Source organism: Amblyomma maculatum, chromosome 4 (genome assembly GCF_055883805.1).
Source record: "Amblyomma maculatum isolate TAMU_Amacu chromosome 4, ASM5588380v1, whole genome shotgun sequence".
In the NCBI taxonomy this organism is placed as follows: domain Eukaryota; kingdom Metazoa; phylum Arthropoda; class Arachnida; order Ixodida; family Ixodidae; genus Amblyomma; species Amblyomma maculatum.
The window spans coordinates 183,508,512-183,524,009 of NC_139347.1; the positions used below are offsets into that span (position 1 = coordinate 183,508,512).

The 15,498-nt window shown below is 44.6% G+C and overlaps 1 pseudogene; it reads right to left on the reverse strand.

Moving 5' to 3' along the window:
* Positions 1-5,711: 5,711 nt before the first annotated feature.
* On the reverse strand, positions 5,712-7,856 carry LOC146193800 (uncharacterized; annotated as a pseudogene).
* Positions 7,857-15,498: the final 7,642 nt, after the last annotated feature.

The following is a 15,498-nucleotide window of genomic DNA, read 5'->3' on the forward strand; positions in this document are numbered from 1 at the left end:
GACGAACACAAAGAAGCGGAAGAAGACGAAGGCGAAGTAGACGAAGAAGGCGAAGAAGAAGGAGACGAAGACAAAGAAAACGAAGAACGAGACGAAGAAGACGACGAAGAAGAAGAGGAAGAACGCTCGATCACCCACAGCTAATGCTTTTGCTCCAGATTCGGTTCAGCAGCTTCGAACCCTTCTCATTTACGTGTGGACTGGTAGCTTATGATCTCGCGTCCTATTCTTAAAGCATGAGCTTAGTGTCCCCAATAATGTAGCACCTTATACTGATAGGGCGTGATAGTGGAATAATGTAGCAGGCAAAAGAAGCTTCTGCCGTTACTATCGCAATTCCACTAGAGTGAACCACAGTTAAACCACAACTAATGTTTTCAACCATTACTGCTAATATAGGTGAAACTCCTGCCACAAATTTTTCTTAAAAGGGTAAATTCAGTCTGATTCTTACTCCTTTACTTTTGGCGAAAAAATTACTTTTAGACTTCATCTCTCTCTACTAAATCTCGGCTACCATACCTACGAATATACACTCAGGTTTTTCTACTGCTGCATAGTTGAAGTAAGGTCTGGCGTTTTACTCTCAGGTCCTATTAAGCTCTGTAGCAATATATACTAGCATATATTCTGAGGTCGGCTTTTCACACTCTATACTATCACTCATACCTTGAGTACCTTGAGCTTGCCCTCGGAAACACCCTCCCGTCCTGCGTAATTTCGTCTCCTCAACGGTAGGGTCCCGCAATTTCTTTCTTTTCACTGGTTGCCTCTGAGCGGGTTAAACGGCAATTGTTAACGAGAAAAGTGTGTGCACGCAATCTAAAGGGAACATACACTCACTGAAGTCATGAGATGGTTACGGTGAAGGTAATTGAGCTGTTACCAGAATTGAATTGTTACCGTTTTCATGTCCACTCACTGAAGGCAGGAAATGGTTACGGTGAAGGTAAGCGGCTGACTTTAAATGCGCTCTTATTCATTTTTACAATATTTCCGCTTTCTGTCGCCAGGTGACGCTGCTCGGAGGACCCTACCGTTGAGAGAACGACCGTTGAGAGAACGGAATCACGCTCCCGCAGGCTTGTAGCTCTCGAATCAAGATTACTGGGAAGCCACGTTGCTCACGTCTGCCTAGGACACAGATCCTGGTCCTGACAAGAGCGCGAAGTCGCCGAGCGCGGAATAGCTTACGTGCACTTGGTGGGGCTATAGCCCCAGATTATATTACTACTTCCTGTCGACGGAAATATAGTGCATCCTCCTCCACGCGTAACACTAAATTGCGTAACACTAAATTTAGCTTCAAGTTACCTTAAGTGTGGCTGTCCCCGATGCCATAGCCTCCACCTAAAACTACACTGCAACTCCCTTCCCCAAAATCTAACTTGAGCGGTGGTGCAATGGTAAGACGCCAGACTACTGCCCCGGAGTACCTGGGTTCGATTCCGACCACCGGCGGCTGCGTTTCGATGGATGCAAAACGAAGTGGTGTCCGTGTGCTGTGCGTGTCAGCGCACGTTAAATATCCCCAGGTGGTCGAAATTACTCCGGCAACCTCTACTACTTCAACTCTTTCTCGCTGCGCCAGGCGACGCCAGGCGCAAAACCGGTCCTCCTTTACTAGGACGCAGCCTGACGCGCACGGCGACTCGCGGATGGCGAAGCGCATGCGCAGAGCGTCCAGCGCGCCGCCTGCCGTGAAACTCGCGAAGCAATCCTCCGCAGCTGCTCGTCCCTTTCTCCCGCTTTCTCCTCCTCTCCCGGCGAGGAGATTTCGCGCGTTTTTGTTGAAAGCGTCTGCAGCGTATTCGGCTCCAGCACCTCGTGGTAGGAGTCGGATTCCTTCTTCAGATGGCGTGGACATACCCAGCGCGAAGGAATATTATCATCGCGTTGCTGTTGCATCGCCTGCGTCGAAGGAGGAGGCGGTCAGTGTACATCAGAGAAATATTCGACAACCGTCCGTATTACGGCGAGTACCATCATCTCGTGCCGGAGCTACGACATACTGATCCGGAATACCATTTGAAGTATTTCAGGTAAACGACACGTAGATACATATAACCAGTGCTGGTTCTCGGTTGTTTTGCATGCAGCCTCCGGAACGTTGTTGCTCGATGAAAAGTGTGTTGTCATGCAGAATTTTGATTCATTTATTCAACGCAGGATGACGAAGGCTTCCTTCGATAAGCTGCTAGACCTCGTCTACGAGAGAATTATTCACCCACCAACACACAGGAGGCCCATTTCTCCAGCAGAAAGGCTTGCTGTCACACTGAGGTAAGATGCTCGCATTTGTCCAGTAACCGGCAAATGGGGCTGTGTGCATGCGTACTGTGTTTGCACGATTATGACAGTGTTTTCCTCGCATCATCTGCTTGAAAGCACCTCCGTGGTGTTCGGCAACGTGTAAATACGCAGCGCGCGCGTTTCTTTTTTGCCTTTTTCCCTGGTCTTCAATGTGCCTATATCAATCGCAATTCTCATCAATACTCAACATATCTGCTACTCTCTATAGCCTTGCAATATTTTGTTCTTATTCCATGTTGCGATGCATGATGTATGAATTTTTAACCGTATTATTAATGTTAGCAGCAATAAAGTTCATTGTGATAAGTATTTGAACATTATTATGAAGCGCTTGTTCTGTTAACATTCCTCTATAGATTCCTGGGCACTAGTGGATCAATACAAGATATCTCAATGAGTTACAGGATCCATGCAACTACAGTAGGAGAGATCCTAAAGGAAACTCTTCCAGCAATCTACGATTGCCCGAAACCTATTGTACTTGGGTGTGCAAGTGAGAGAGAATGGGAGAAAATATGAGAAGAATATGAAGAGAAGTGGAATTTCCCAAATTCGATAGGGAGTATTGACGGCAAACATTTCGCAATCAAATGCCCTGATAACAGTGGGTCAGATTACTACAACTACAAGGGGTACTACTCACTACTCATGCTCGCTATTGCAGATGCAAATTATCGCTTTATTATGGTAGACATCGGAGCTCAAGGCCGGCTTTCAGACGGCTCATTCTTCAGAAAGAGCGTCTTGAAGACAGCCATTGAATAGAGAACCTTAGGATTCCCTTCAGGAGTTTCTAACTGGCCGGTTTGTTTAGTTGGGGACACAGCCTTCCCCTTGCAAACTTATTTGATGCGTCCCTACCCTGAGAGAAGGCTAGAAGAAAGGAAAAAAGTATTTAACTACCGCCTGTCAAGAGCTCGCAGATGCATCGAAAATGTTTTAGCATTTTAGTTTCGAGGTGGCGCGTGTTTTGGGGAACAGTGGAGGGGAAGCCAGAGCTCCTTAGCATGATTGAAGCAGCCGTGGTCCTGCACAATTTCCTCATGGTTGACAAGGCATACTGCCCTGACAATTACGGGGACATGCCAAGTGAGGAAACTGTGCAGGATGGAGAGTGGCGGCACATGGTTGCCCACATTGGCAGCAGTGCGCCTCCATCAAACCACCAGCCCACCTCAGCTGCCATGGCAATGAGGGACGAAATTGCAGACTATTTCATGTCTGCTGAACGCTCATTGCCATGGCAGCTGAGTGTTGTCAGGCGGAGCTGGTGTTATTGCATGCGACATTTTACACTATACCACTTTTGTATCCTTACAGCTCCGAATGGTTAAATTTCGCTACTTTGCACGTATATATCTTCTTCCACTGCTTTTTCAGACATATATTACCTTTTCTTCTTGCCGCAACATAACAATCACATTAGTTCCTGTAATTATGTAAAATGTTTGCCCTTGCTATTTTCTTTCTTAACTTTATGTTTGTTTATAATCAAGAACTGTGGTCTAAAAGGCTTATAGCAGTTATGTGCCTGTGCATTGTCTCGCTAGCATTTGTGTAAGGAGGGCATTTTATATGTAAACTTGTGTATATTTCATTGCATTGTCCCTTTGATGTATCAAATAATAACGAATGCTTTAAGGTCACCCTGACAGCTTTGGGCCGTCCTGTGATTTATTACCAATATATGTTTGGATGTACAATTCGATAAACAATAAGTACCACATAAGAAAGAAAATGAGTGCAAAACAGGTGCCTAAAACTCAATATTAAAATCAGAATTCTTCACTAAGTGCAACAATGAGACAAAAAAATATAAATTAAATGCATATTATATGAAAAAAAACTTCACACTATGTGCACCTCGCGTTCACGTGCTCCATGGATGATTAGAACTGAAACAAAGTAAAGCTGTTGTGCTGGAGGCACTTTACACAAGTTTAAATAATGCATTTCTGAAAACACTAATGTGGCAACTCCACTTGCAGGCCATAAAAAAATACCTGCTACAATAATATTATAATATACCATTACCTGTAGTTACGAATAAAAGCGCTAACAGACATGCACAAGAAAGGTGACGCGGACAAGCGCTTACTGACAACTGATTTGTTTTGAAGAAAACACAATATATAGGTGCACCGTGGTGGTACTAACTAATCAGAGGCAGCAAATGTCACATGGTGTAAAGGGACGTAAAACCAATAAGAACAAAAAACTTGCACCAACTAGCCCAACAGAAAGTTCATTACCTGTAAGCTTAACACGAATCCAGCAGAAAGTTCTTACCTGTAAGCTTAACATGAATGTTCGACAGCATGGCTTAGATTGGCATTTGCACCGAGGATCGTTGATCCCTAGGTCTGAGACTAACTGCACGGTATGTCTGTGATAGCCAACTATGGCAGGTGCTTTGCAGCTACCCTGGCATGGTCTTGGACAAAGTGACCAACATACTCCAATGCAGACGGCAGCAATATTTTTTAGCATCTGTGTTAAGCTTGCACGCAGAATGAGGTACTTGTAAAGAAACTATAGTTCTGAAAACAGTCGCACTACAAGTCATTACTGCTAGCGTGATAGATCATAGACTGAGAAGGAAAAAACAATAGGACGAACAATTCTTCATTCTTATTTCATGCACTGTCATGCTGACGTCTTTTTTGCTATTCTAAAACCAAGTAGTGAAATTCATTCATTTAAATGGAATTTACCTAATTGCACAAAGGAAGCGAGCAGCAGACACGTCATTTAGTGCTTCACTGAAACGAGATCCAATATTATAGTACACATATTTGTTTGTATTGTCTTATCACAAGCTTCAGTATGAAATAGGGACCAAACATGAAAACCTGTATATCTAGTACATTAAAAATGTCAGGCAAAAGCCAAAAAAATAACACAACAGAAAAAACTAATGCAGAACAGGTGTATAAAACAAATATCACACACAGAACTCTATATTTACTGCACAACACTGAGAAATGGAATACATATCACATGAAAAACAAGAAATAAGTTCACATTATGTGTTGCTCGCAACCATGTGTTCCCATGGATTACCTAGAACTGGAACAAAATAAAGCTGATTTGCTGGAGGCACTTTACGTAAGTTTACAGAATGCGCTTCTTGTGCTCCTGAGAACACTAACATGGCAACACCACTCGCAGACAGTAAAAAAATATCTTCTACAACAGTAATATAATATATCACGGCCTGCAAGCTTAACACGAATGCTTGACAGCACGGCTTGTACTGATATTTTCGCCGAGTAGCATTGGTCACTGGGTATGAGATTAACTGCAAGGTATGTTTCTGGCGGATGACTGCAGCAGGTGTTTTGCAGTTGCTCTGGCATAGTCTCAGACCTAGCGGCCAATACTTCCCAGTACTGATGTTAGCTCAGGCCATGTTCTTGAGCATCTGTGTGAAGTTTCCATGCAGCATTTAGTACTTTACAGGAACAAGAACCAATATCACAGCACACTTATTTGTTTGTACTCTCTTATCAGAAGGCTAAGCATGAAAAATGGATTGCAGATCGAAAACTTGCATGCAGCATTTAGTACTTTACAGGAACAATATCCAATATCACAGCACACGTAATTTGTTTGTACTCTCTTATCACAAGGCTAAGCATGAAAAATGGATCACAGATGAAAATAATGCCCAGGAATTAAAAACGCCAGTCAAAAATTATGAACTTCTAGGATTCTATTCCAAGTTGTCCCATTATTGCAAAAATGTCCGTCTTTTTAAGCAGAATGTTACAGCATAATTAATTTAAGGTGATTATGAGGATTTAAAAAAACCATAAGGCAATAAAAACTGTGCGTAAATATGCAGAATATTAAATCTCACACTTTGCTTTCCTGTGAAAAATATTGAAAAAAAATCTTTCTGCATTATTTTAGCAATTTAATACTTCAGCGAACAGAAATAAAAAGTATCCATTTTTTTACACTCTGTATCACAGGCAATATGCTGGGCATTACAGAATGTGACTTGAAAATGAAAAGATAACAATAATAAAAAAGTGCATTTAGTTTAAATTACAGATTTCATTCCAGTTCTTCTTCAGCCTGCGATATTAGTGTCATAATTTGCACTTTCAGCCTGGATGCGATTTTCCTTGGCATCCTATCTAAGCTGAGGCCTATAGATATTGCAAAAGCCTCATTTTCATTCATTTTTTTTTTCAAGTTGTCCCAAAAGCTGCTCTTCAAGGGCGTCTGTTTTTTTTTTGCTTTTTTCGGTTTTTCAGTTTGATGTGCATGACCTTGTGTTGGTGGTGCTGTGACGAGTGATGTTGGAGGTGATGACCTTGGTGCTGGTGGTGTTGACATCGATGTACCTGGCATTGGTGTGGCTTCGACAGAGCTTTCCAAAGTTGTAGGCGATGGTGGTGTGCTGTATTGTGTTCCCATAAGAATGTCCTCCGCAGTCTCCCCATCACCGACAAAACAGGATGAGGCGTCCAGGCTGCATACAGTTCCGCAGAGGAAATGTTTACATAAACTGAGGAAAAACACACACTAGCGTTAGCGAGGCTCAAAAACTCCGTTTGTGTAGCAATCTTATTCGGCTGCGTCAATGGCGCTTGCTGCTCGCGCTGAAAACTTCCTGAGAGGAATAATGTACGGAACATGGGGAAAGGCCTCTTCCGGATTTTTAGCACTGATTAGTATTTATATTCGCTCCTTTATCCATTTATAGTTTTCTATAAAGAAGACTAAATGGATGAGAGAAAATGTGTAGAAAAGCGACTAACCATCTTCATATCTTGCATAATCCGTGCAAAAGGAAATCAGCACTTGTTGCCAATTTCCGCACACGAAGTATTTTTTATTAGTACAACAAAAGCGGTAGTAACGCATACCTAAAAAATGCAAACGGGATGGGCAAGGACAAAAATTCACTCTCGCAAGCTAGGTTAGCTTACCTGCATGACAGCTGCGTGGTGTCAGGACCGCTCCGAATGCAGGGAATAAAATATAGCTCTTTCAAGAAAAACTGCGAAAATACAATTCAGAAACGGATCATTCGAGGTGACGTAAGACTAAACAGCAATAAATGGTGTCGCACAACACTGAAAATGCATAAAAACTCACTTCCTCGGATGGCCGCAGTCTCTGTAAATGCCATAGACTCCGCGAACTCCCACGTTCGCCGCGAAATGTAGCCGCTGCCGCTCCTTTTGCTTTGTTCAATAGCTTTTAGCTCGGGGGTGTATCTGTCTCTCAATATTTTCCATAACTTATGGCACTCTTCAACTGAAATCGGAGAGGCAAGAAAAAATGAGAAACGGCGATGACGTACTTAATCACACAAGTGCTCGCTACTCAAAGCGCATCAAGCAGTACGCACCTGTTGCGAGGCCGCATTGAATGCGGATTAGTTCCCAGGCATCGTTTTTGCGCTCCTGGTCCCGGTAATCCATGCGCTTCGTGTTATACGCACAAGGATGTTGTTGGATAAAGTCCAGGAAGCGCTCGATGACAGAGCTGGCGACGTCCACCATGCTGTCACTGGAGGCAGCCATTTTGTTTTGGTAGTCAGAAGCGGCAACGAGAGAGGGCGTGCGATGCGGACGAACTCCGCGCGGCCGGCGCGAAATGGAGGCGGCTGCATTCGGCGCGGGTGCCGTCGGACCGCGTCGGAAGCCGTCGAACACGCTGGCGGTCAGGTGCCGCCGGAGTCACGGCCGGTCTCGAGGAAGAAAACGTTTCTCTTCTCTTACGGCCTCTCCAATGGGGTCTGTTTCCACCGCCCGCCGCGCTTCGGTGGGGTCGCCACCGCCCCACTCCTGCTCCTCCGCTACAGCCGTTCACGCGCAAGGGAAGCGCGCGCTCGCTTTTAGCTTCGCGCGCGTCAGTTGCAACCGGCAGGCCCTGACATTTCGCCCCTTATGGTTTATACAAAATCCGTCATCAACATGGAACATTTATCGTGTGCGAGGAATAAAATACAGTCAATAATCCGCTCACGCGCGCGCTCCTTCTTCAGTGTGGCCGTGCACGGTCGAATGAAGCTTCGGGTACACTTCAACATTTTTTACCCCTAAGTTTTGTACAATAAATTTACCAGGCTATACAATCTGCCTTTGAATGCTTTAAGCAGGTGTAGCGCGACCTGACGTCGGTGCATGGTGAACTGTTGGGTGGAGATTCTGTCAACCGCTACCGTTTTCGTTTAGATCAGCAGAGGCACCGGCAAAAATTCATGGCGCGTCTCAGATTCAGAGTAAATAAAAATTACTTATAAAGTAAAAATTTCACTTGTCTAGTGGGCTGTTCTAGCTTCGTTCAAAACATATTAGTCGGTTGAAAGACCGAAGATGTATATGTAGTCTCGCGACTACTTTTAATCAAGGAAATGGGCATGAACAGTTAGGCAGAATCGAAAAGAGCGGCAAACAATAAAAATATTGTCCTTCAAAGTAACACATTGCGCTATATATTCCTCAATTCATCAAAATGCGACCTGCATCTAGAAAATTCAGGCTCGAAATCTTCCTGCACGGCTTGTGCACATAAGGAGTTGGCCTCTCGATCTTCTCTGTCACTTTCCTGGTATAATTAATTGAGAAGAAGAATTCTGAGAAGTTTTTCAAATATCAAAAAAGCGGACCTAATAACATAGCTGTTGTCGGTTCCTTTCGGGCAACTCAGTGTTGAGTTCTGAAATGCTGACTGAATCCGGATCTTAAGTACTTCTAGAACATAGCTTTTTCGAAAAAAGAAAAGAAGCTTGTCCAATAGGGCAACAAGCTCTGGTTTCGGATAATGCAGTCCACTAGAATATTGTCCTCGTAGAAGAGCGTACTACATGTTGCTGCTTCTTTCGCTAGTTTCAAGAAGAATAGCGTAAGCGTCACATCCGAAGTTGATTAACTAAACGATATATCCAGCGGCGTAAGGTAAACCGGAATATGTGACAGTGGAAAATGGGATGGTAGGAGATGCCATCACGTCCTTCAGTGCCTTGATTTTGCTCTCAGATGAAACGTCCGTCTTGACAATGTAGTCATGTGCCGGTAGCTGTTACGGCCCTCGAATCTAGCATATATGTCATTCCCTTCCACACATTAACCTTACTTTCCCGAAGAGAGCTTCAATGGGTCGCTATATAAGGCTTGAAATGAGTCTTCAGTGAGAGTGTCCTTCTTTAACGCTTTAGAAGTTTCTTGCATACTTTCGATATAGCAGGTGAGCTCATTTGTAAGTCCCTGCATCAAGTATCACCTTCATCATTTATTGGCCTTTTTTACCACTTCGAGCACAAGTGGTGTCATGCATATCAAACCATTTTTTGTTTTCGTAATAAGCATAATATCATGTAAAAATTTCATTAAAACAATGTTTATTTGCAAAATTTAAATAATGTTTATAATACCACACATTGCATAGTATATGAATTGTAATAACATTTAAAACTCAACCCTACAACGTTTACTTTGACTGTTATACTAATACTTTATATCATGCAAGCATTTTGCAATTTACATTACATTTTTATTAAAATATTTTCATCTTCGGTGCGACATGAATGGTTTCGCATCTAGCGCTGAAAGACGGTTTTGCTGTTGCAGACAAGTTGCTGTCATGTTAGCCTTGAAGAAGCTTCGATGTGATCACTGCTCATTCAGTTTTCTTTTTGTTCCTATTCTTTACAGGCTTGGGGAAAATTCGAATTAAAATGAACAAAAGTAGCTACCGTGCCGCAATGTATGCCATGCTTGTCGAACGTTTGCTGAACGACAGGGTTTTTTATATCCGTTCACCTGTGGTACGTTGACGACATGCCGCTGCAGCATCTATCTTCTGTGCTCTTTAATTTCGGGGCTGCACTCACCACTAAACTCGCGAGCGACAGCGCGAAACCAGGCAAAAGCCACCCGCCGCCGCTGAAGCAGACGCGGAGCGAACAGTGAGCAGGTCGCGCCCCTTGCGGTGGCGGAGAGCGTAACTCAAGGAGAAAAGTTCCCAAAGTTCCCCTCACTTAGGACCCTACGGCGACAGGCTGGAACACCTACGGTTAGAAAGAAGAATTTTCTCACCACCACACAAACAACTTCCTTCCTCGGACGCTATAGACTGGAGAAAAATACAAACACATTCCCTGATCTTCAAATTTTAAATAAGATAAGCCCAACAAAATACACGAGTCACTGTCCTTGGTGCGGTGCAAGCCCCACACTCTATCACATCTCTTGGGAATGCCAGGACAAACCTGACCCAACGTTAATAGTGCCATGCCCGACACACGAGCAGTGGGAGGCGGCCCTGACCAGCGACAACCTGGACCAGCAAGCCTGGATTATCCAGCTAGTCCGCAAGTCAGCTGCTGCCAGCGGATCCCTGGACTAGAGGCACCGACCACCCAGCTCCTGCGAATTTTACTGATTATAATATTATGCTCATTAAAAGTTTTCTCTCTCTCTCTCTCCCATTGTTCCCACGGCGATTGAGAAGGCCGCAAGAAAGAGCGCGCGCTCTCTCCCTCGAGACCGGCCGTGCCGGAGTACAGAGGGCCGCGTTCTGGTCGACGTGACGTCGCCATGCCGCGCGCGCGCTACGTCGGAGTATATTGGCGCCTGTACCCGGCGCTTGTCCGCGCGCCGAAAACGTCGGAGTATAAGTTCGCCTTTACGTCGCAGCACAGGTGTTTTCTGTGGACACCGCAACCTTCCCTTATGTCACGGTTGCGGTGTCCACAGAAAACAAGTGAGACAGTTACCGCGCCTTTCCCTTCCTATAAACAAATCAGTCAACAGAACAAGTGTGGCAGATACTGCGGCTTTCCTTTCCATTGAACCAATTACGAAAACAGAGAGGCAGCCCATTGCTGTGCGCTGTCAGGACACGTTAAAGACCCCTGGAATTACTCCGCAGCCCTCCGTTATGTGACGTGTTTCACTCCCGCCATCTACCTACCCTCACACGCATTTCAGGTGTTCACTAGAAGTCTCACAGATATGGCGCTTTTCCTTGCTTTTAAACCAGTTGAACTTTACAGGAACAATACCCCAGTAGCACACAACACGGGGCCCCTAGGACCCGTGGTGCAACCACTATCAAGCGGGCAAGCGTGCTTGCCCCTGTTTAACCCATTTGGGCATCATATAGGGGTGGCAACGGCTAATTGGGTACGTGTTCCCGTATCATGCGTTCAAGTCTATCGTTGGGGATTTTAGGGCAGATTAAAAGCAAACTCGGGCGTAATGTAAAAAAAAAAACCTGCGCTAAATAAATGAGGCTGCCCTGCGGCGGGGCATGCGCACACGCTACTTACGTTGGTCCGTTGTGGTGAATTTGAGAGAGGTTGGACGGAATGGTGGACTTCATGTAGAAAATTCCTGGGCTATCCTAACGGGCCTGCCCACTCCAAAACTCCATAGGTTCCGCCTGAGCAGCCGCAGGGTTTAAAGCAGTCATGCCCGCTTGATGACGACATCGGTCTTTTGCCGGGCACCTCAGGACAGATGCGACGCAAGTGTAAGCATTAAGTAGATAGAAGATGGGCTAATCCAAATGGGGCTGCCCAGTCCAACCCGAGTAGGTTCTATTGGGCCGCATGGCTATAAACACGATGATGTGCGTACGTTGTCCGCACTACTTTTTGGGTCAATTGTGGGCGATTGAAACACATATTAGCGCTAAATGTGGCACAATAAGATCAGCCCGATTGGGGCTGATCATTGAAATCCGCAGTGGTTTCTAATTGGCCGTACCGGGCTTAACACTCCCCAAATCCTATATTGAAGGACGGTATTTATTTATGTAATTCATATTATACGTGCTGGTAATTGTCTCTTCTGGAGTTTTCACATAACACTTCTAAGCATTATGTGGTAACTAAAGACTATCTTTTTGACTCTTGCAACTATGTCAATTGTGCAGTTTTGGCCGCAAATGTGCACCAGTAATTTTTCCGGAATACGAGTGTGTACTTAACTACCTCCGAACCTTCCCTACGTTGTTATTCTTCGATGTAGAGCATTTCTAAATAATTTTAGACCAGTGGACAATATGGCACAACCCATATTATAGTGTTGAAAATGAACTCCTCTTAAGTTGCTCAGAACAGAATAGCAGATAAAGAAATTGTGCTCAGTGTTTCCCAATTAGTTACTGGAACATGGGCAGTCCCGAAAATACTTGTTCGCACATGAGGCCCACAAGAGCCCACGGCGGTACTTTTTGGGTATTGGAGGGGTTAACCGACAGGAACATTGAAACGTTGGTCCTGCAGCGGAACTCCCTTGTACAAAAGTAGCGGCTCATTTGTGATTTGGGTATCCTGGCCACATTCGGCTATCTGGACCGATTGTGGGCAGCATACCCAAAGTTAGAGTAGTCACCGGTTTATTATCCTGTTACGTTAATAAGCGGGTGTGTATTCGGTGGCGCTCATGTCTGTTTTAAATTGAGGTCTTCACTGCGCCATGTCAAGCCAAGGTCACCGTGTGGAGCCGGAGTCGGTACTGCGCATGCACCGAGCAGCAGGTGCGCCGCGCCTGACCTCATAGTTGCGCCACCGCCGACCAAACAGCCACGCTGCTCCATATTCTCCGTGCTGGAACGCTAACGTGGACATGAATGCCCACTTTTTTTTTGCTCATATAGCTAGATTCCAGCCGTGAATAAACCTGCACCTTCTGGACCCAATGAAGGTAAAACGCAAAAGCATCCGTGTGCTGTGCAATATCGGTGCACGTTAATGATCCCCAGGTGCTCGAAATTACTCCGTAGCTCTCCACTACGCCCTTCTTTCTCTAGAGAGAGAAATATAGAGAAATAACATTTATTTGCACGCGTCAAAAGGTCGACGAGTCTCCGAGGCGCAGCTCTGCCTCAGCCACGTCATTCCCCTCAGCCATCGCCCTGGATCTCTCGGATCTGAGCAGCGGCTAGGTCAAGACGGATGACTTCACGTTGTCCTTTTTCGTCCTTTTTGAGAAGTAGTGGCTCTTAGGACTCATCTGTTCTGTCAGGTTCTCCAAATCTAGGACACGTGTATATCATGTGGATCATGTCCGCTATGCCCTCGTAACTTGTGCACCTGGGGATCAACATTTTCGGGTGCGACTTGCTGTAAAGCAGGGAGATTCGGGTATACTGCAGTTTGCAGCTTACGCCACATAACCTCCTCCCTTTTAAAGAGTTGCTTACAATGCTTTTGGAAATATTGATGTGCCTAATTTTTAAAGATTAAGTATATCTTTGTACGGGGAAAGTAAGTGCAAACAAGGAGACAAACACAAGAGAGGAGACAAGACAACGCGCTTCTATCTTGTGTTTTTCTCTTTGTTTGCGCTTATTTTCCCCGTATGATCATGAACCAACTGGCCCAGCAACAAGTTCTACTTCAATATCTTTGTATATACGAGTTGGCAGTCCGACAGAGTGCTTGCTCTGGCGCTAACATGCTTCGTCTTTCCTAGGTGAGCATTGTTGCTTTCATTGTGAAAATGCTGTTTCTGCACTTCGTCGGACTGCGACTGTGCCTATTTGGTGCCTATTTATTTCGTTGATTTTTCTTTTGCTTTCCATCCTGTCTGCTGCAACCAGTGATACAAATTGTCCTACTTGCTGAAAAACAGTGCAGCGGGGCAAACCAAGCTTACAATGCAGTGAGTGTAGATGTGTTTACCATACGGGAAAGTGCACTGGCGTGTCTAAAAAGCAGATAAAACAGGATTGGATACGCAACTCGTGCGTAGATATTCAGTCATCTCAGCTTGATGAAGAGGACGATGACTCTCAGCAGCCGACTCCTAAACAGGTCATGTCCGCAATCCGTCCATTGAGCCCCAAGCTTTCAGAAGTCAACTCACGAGTCGACAAGCTTGATAAGGCCATGCAACAGCAGTCTGCTAAAAATCACACAGTAATTGAACAGATCCAAGCGGAAGGTAAAATTGTCGAAGGAATTGAACAGTCAATAGATCTGCGTTAAAATAAATATGAGTGCTCACAAACTCGAGGTTGCAGCTCTTGATAACCGTGCAGCAGACCTTGAATCTTTGCTGACTGCGAAAAACCAAGAGATAGCGGAGCTTCACAACGCAGTTACGAACCTTGACGCATACTCTAGGAGGAACATTGTAGAGATACATGGGGTTGCTCAGACAGACAGGGAGGAGCTCCCTGCCGTGTTAAACGAACCAGCGTTGAACCTTGGCTTCTCTTCGAACACACTTGATCAGGTTGATTCAATGCACAGACTGCCTGCTCAGAAGAGAAAAATACCTCCCATAATCGTGAAGTTCAACACTCGGGACCCTCGAGATGAATGGCTCAGTAAGAGATACACGTTAAGTTCAAAAGATATTTTTGTAATTGAAAATCTACCGCAGTACACGAAGCACCTGTTCTGGGAGGCGAAACAGACAGCTAAGATGCTGTCATTTAAGTTTGGATCAAAAACGGCAAGGTCCACATCAGGAAGGCGGAAGGTCAGGGAACTATTAAGGTCTTAAATGAAGGGGACTTATTGAACCTACACTAAGGGTGTTCAATACGTTTGATTTATTTTATAATTGGACTGAGGTATGAGCTGAATCTAGTGTTCAGAGAAAACCAGTACTGGACCTCGGTCACGTGAATGTCAGAAGTATTAAACGTCACTGCATGGAACTTACTAAACACTTACTTGGCTCAGCCACTTAAATATATCTGGATATTCTGTTGCTGTCTGAGGTCAATATAAATCTAGCTGAATCTGAAACATTTAGATTTAATTGCTTTAATTTCCTTTTCGTACTGTCGGGAATCGAGTAAAGGTGGAGGTATCATGGCGTACCTTAGAAAGACGTGGCTTACTGAAATTATTCCATTTGAATTTACCGCAGCTGAAGTCATCGCTTTCTCAGTAAGCAGTTTAAGATTTTTTGTCATTGCTATATACAGGCCCCCAAGCTCCGATCTTCACACATTTTTCGATGAACTGTCATCATTGATTCATTGATTGGTTCGTGGGCGAACGAGAACTTAGTGATAGCTGGAGATTTAAATATAGATATCAGCCAAACTGGAAAACGAGGCACTGCCGTTTATTTGGATTTACTTGCGAGCTATGGAATTGAAAACAACATTCACAGTTACACTAGAGAGGAAATCATGGGCAATAGGTTGACCAGGTCGTGTATTGACCACATAGCCTCGCGCTCTAATACTTTA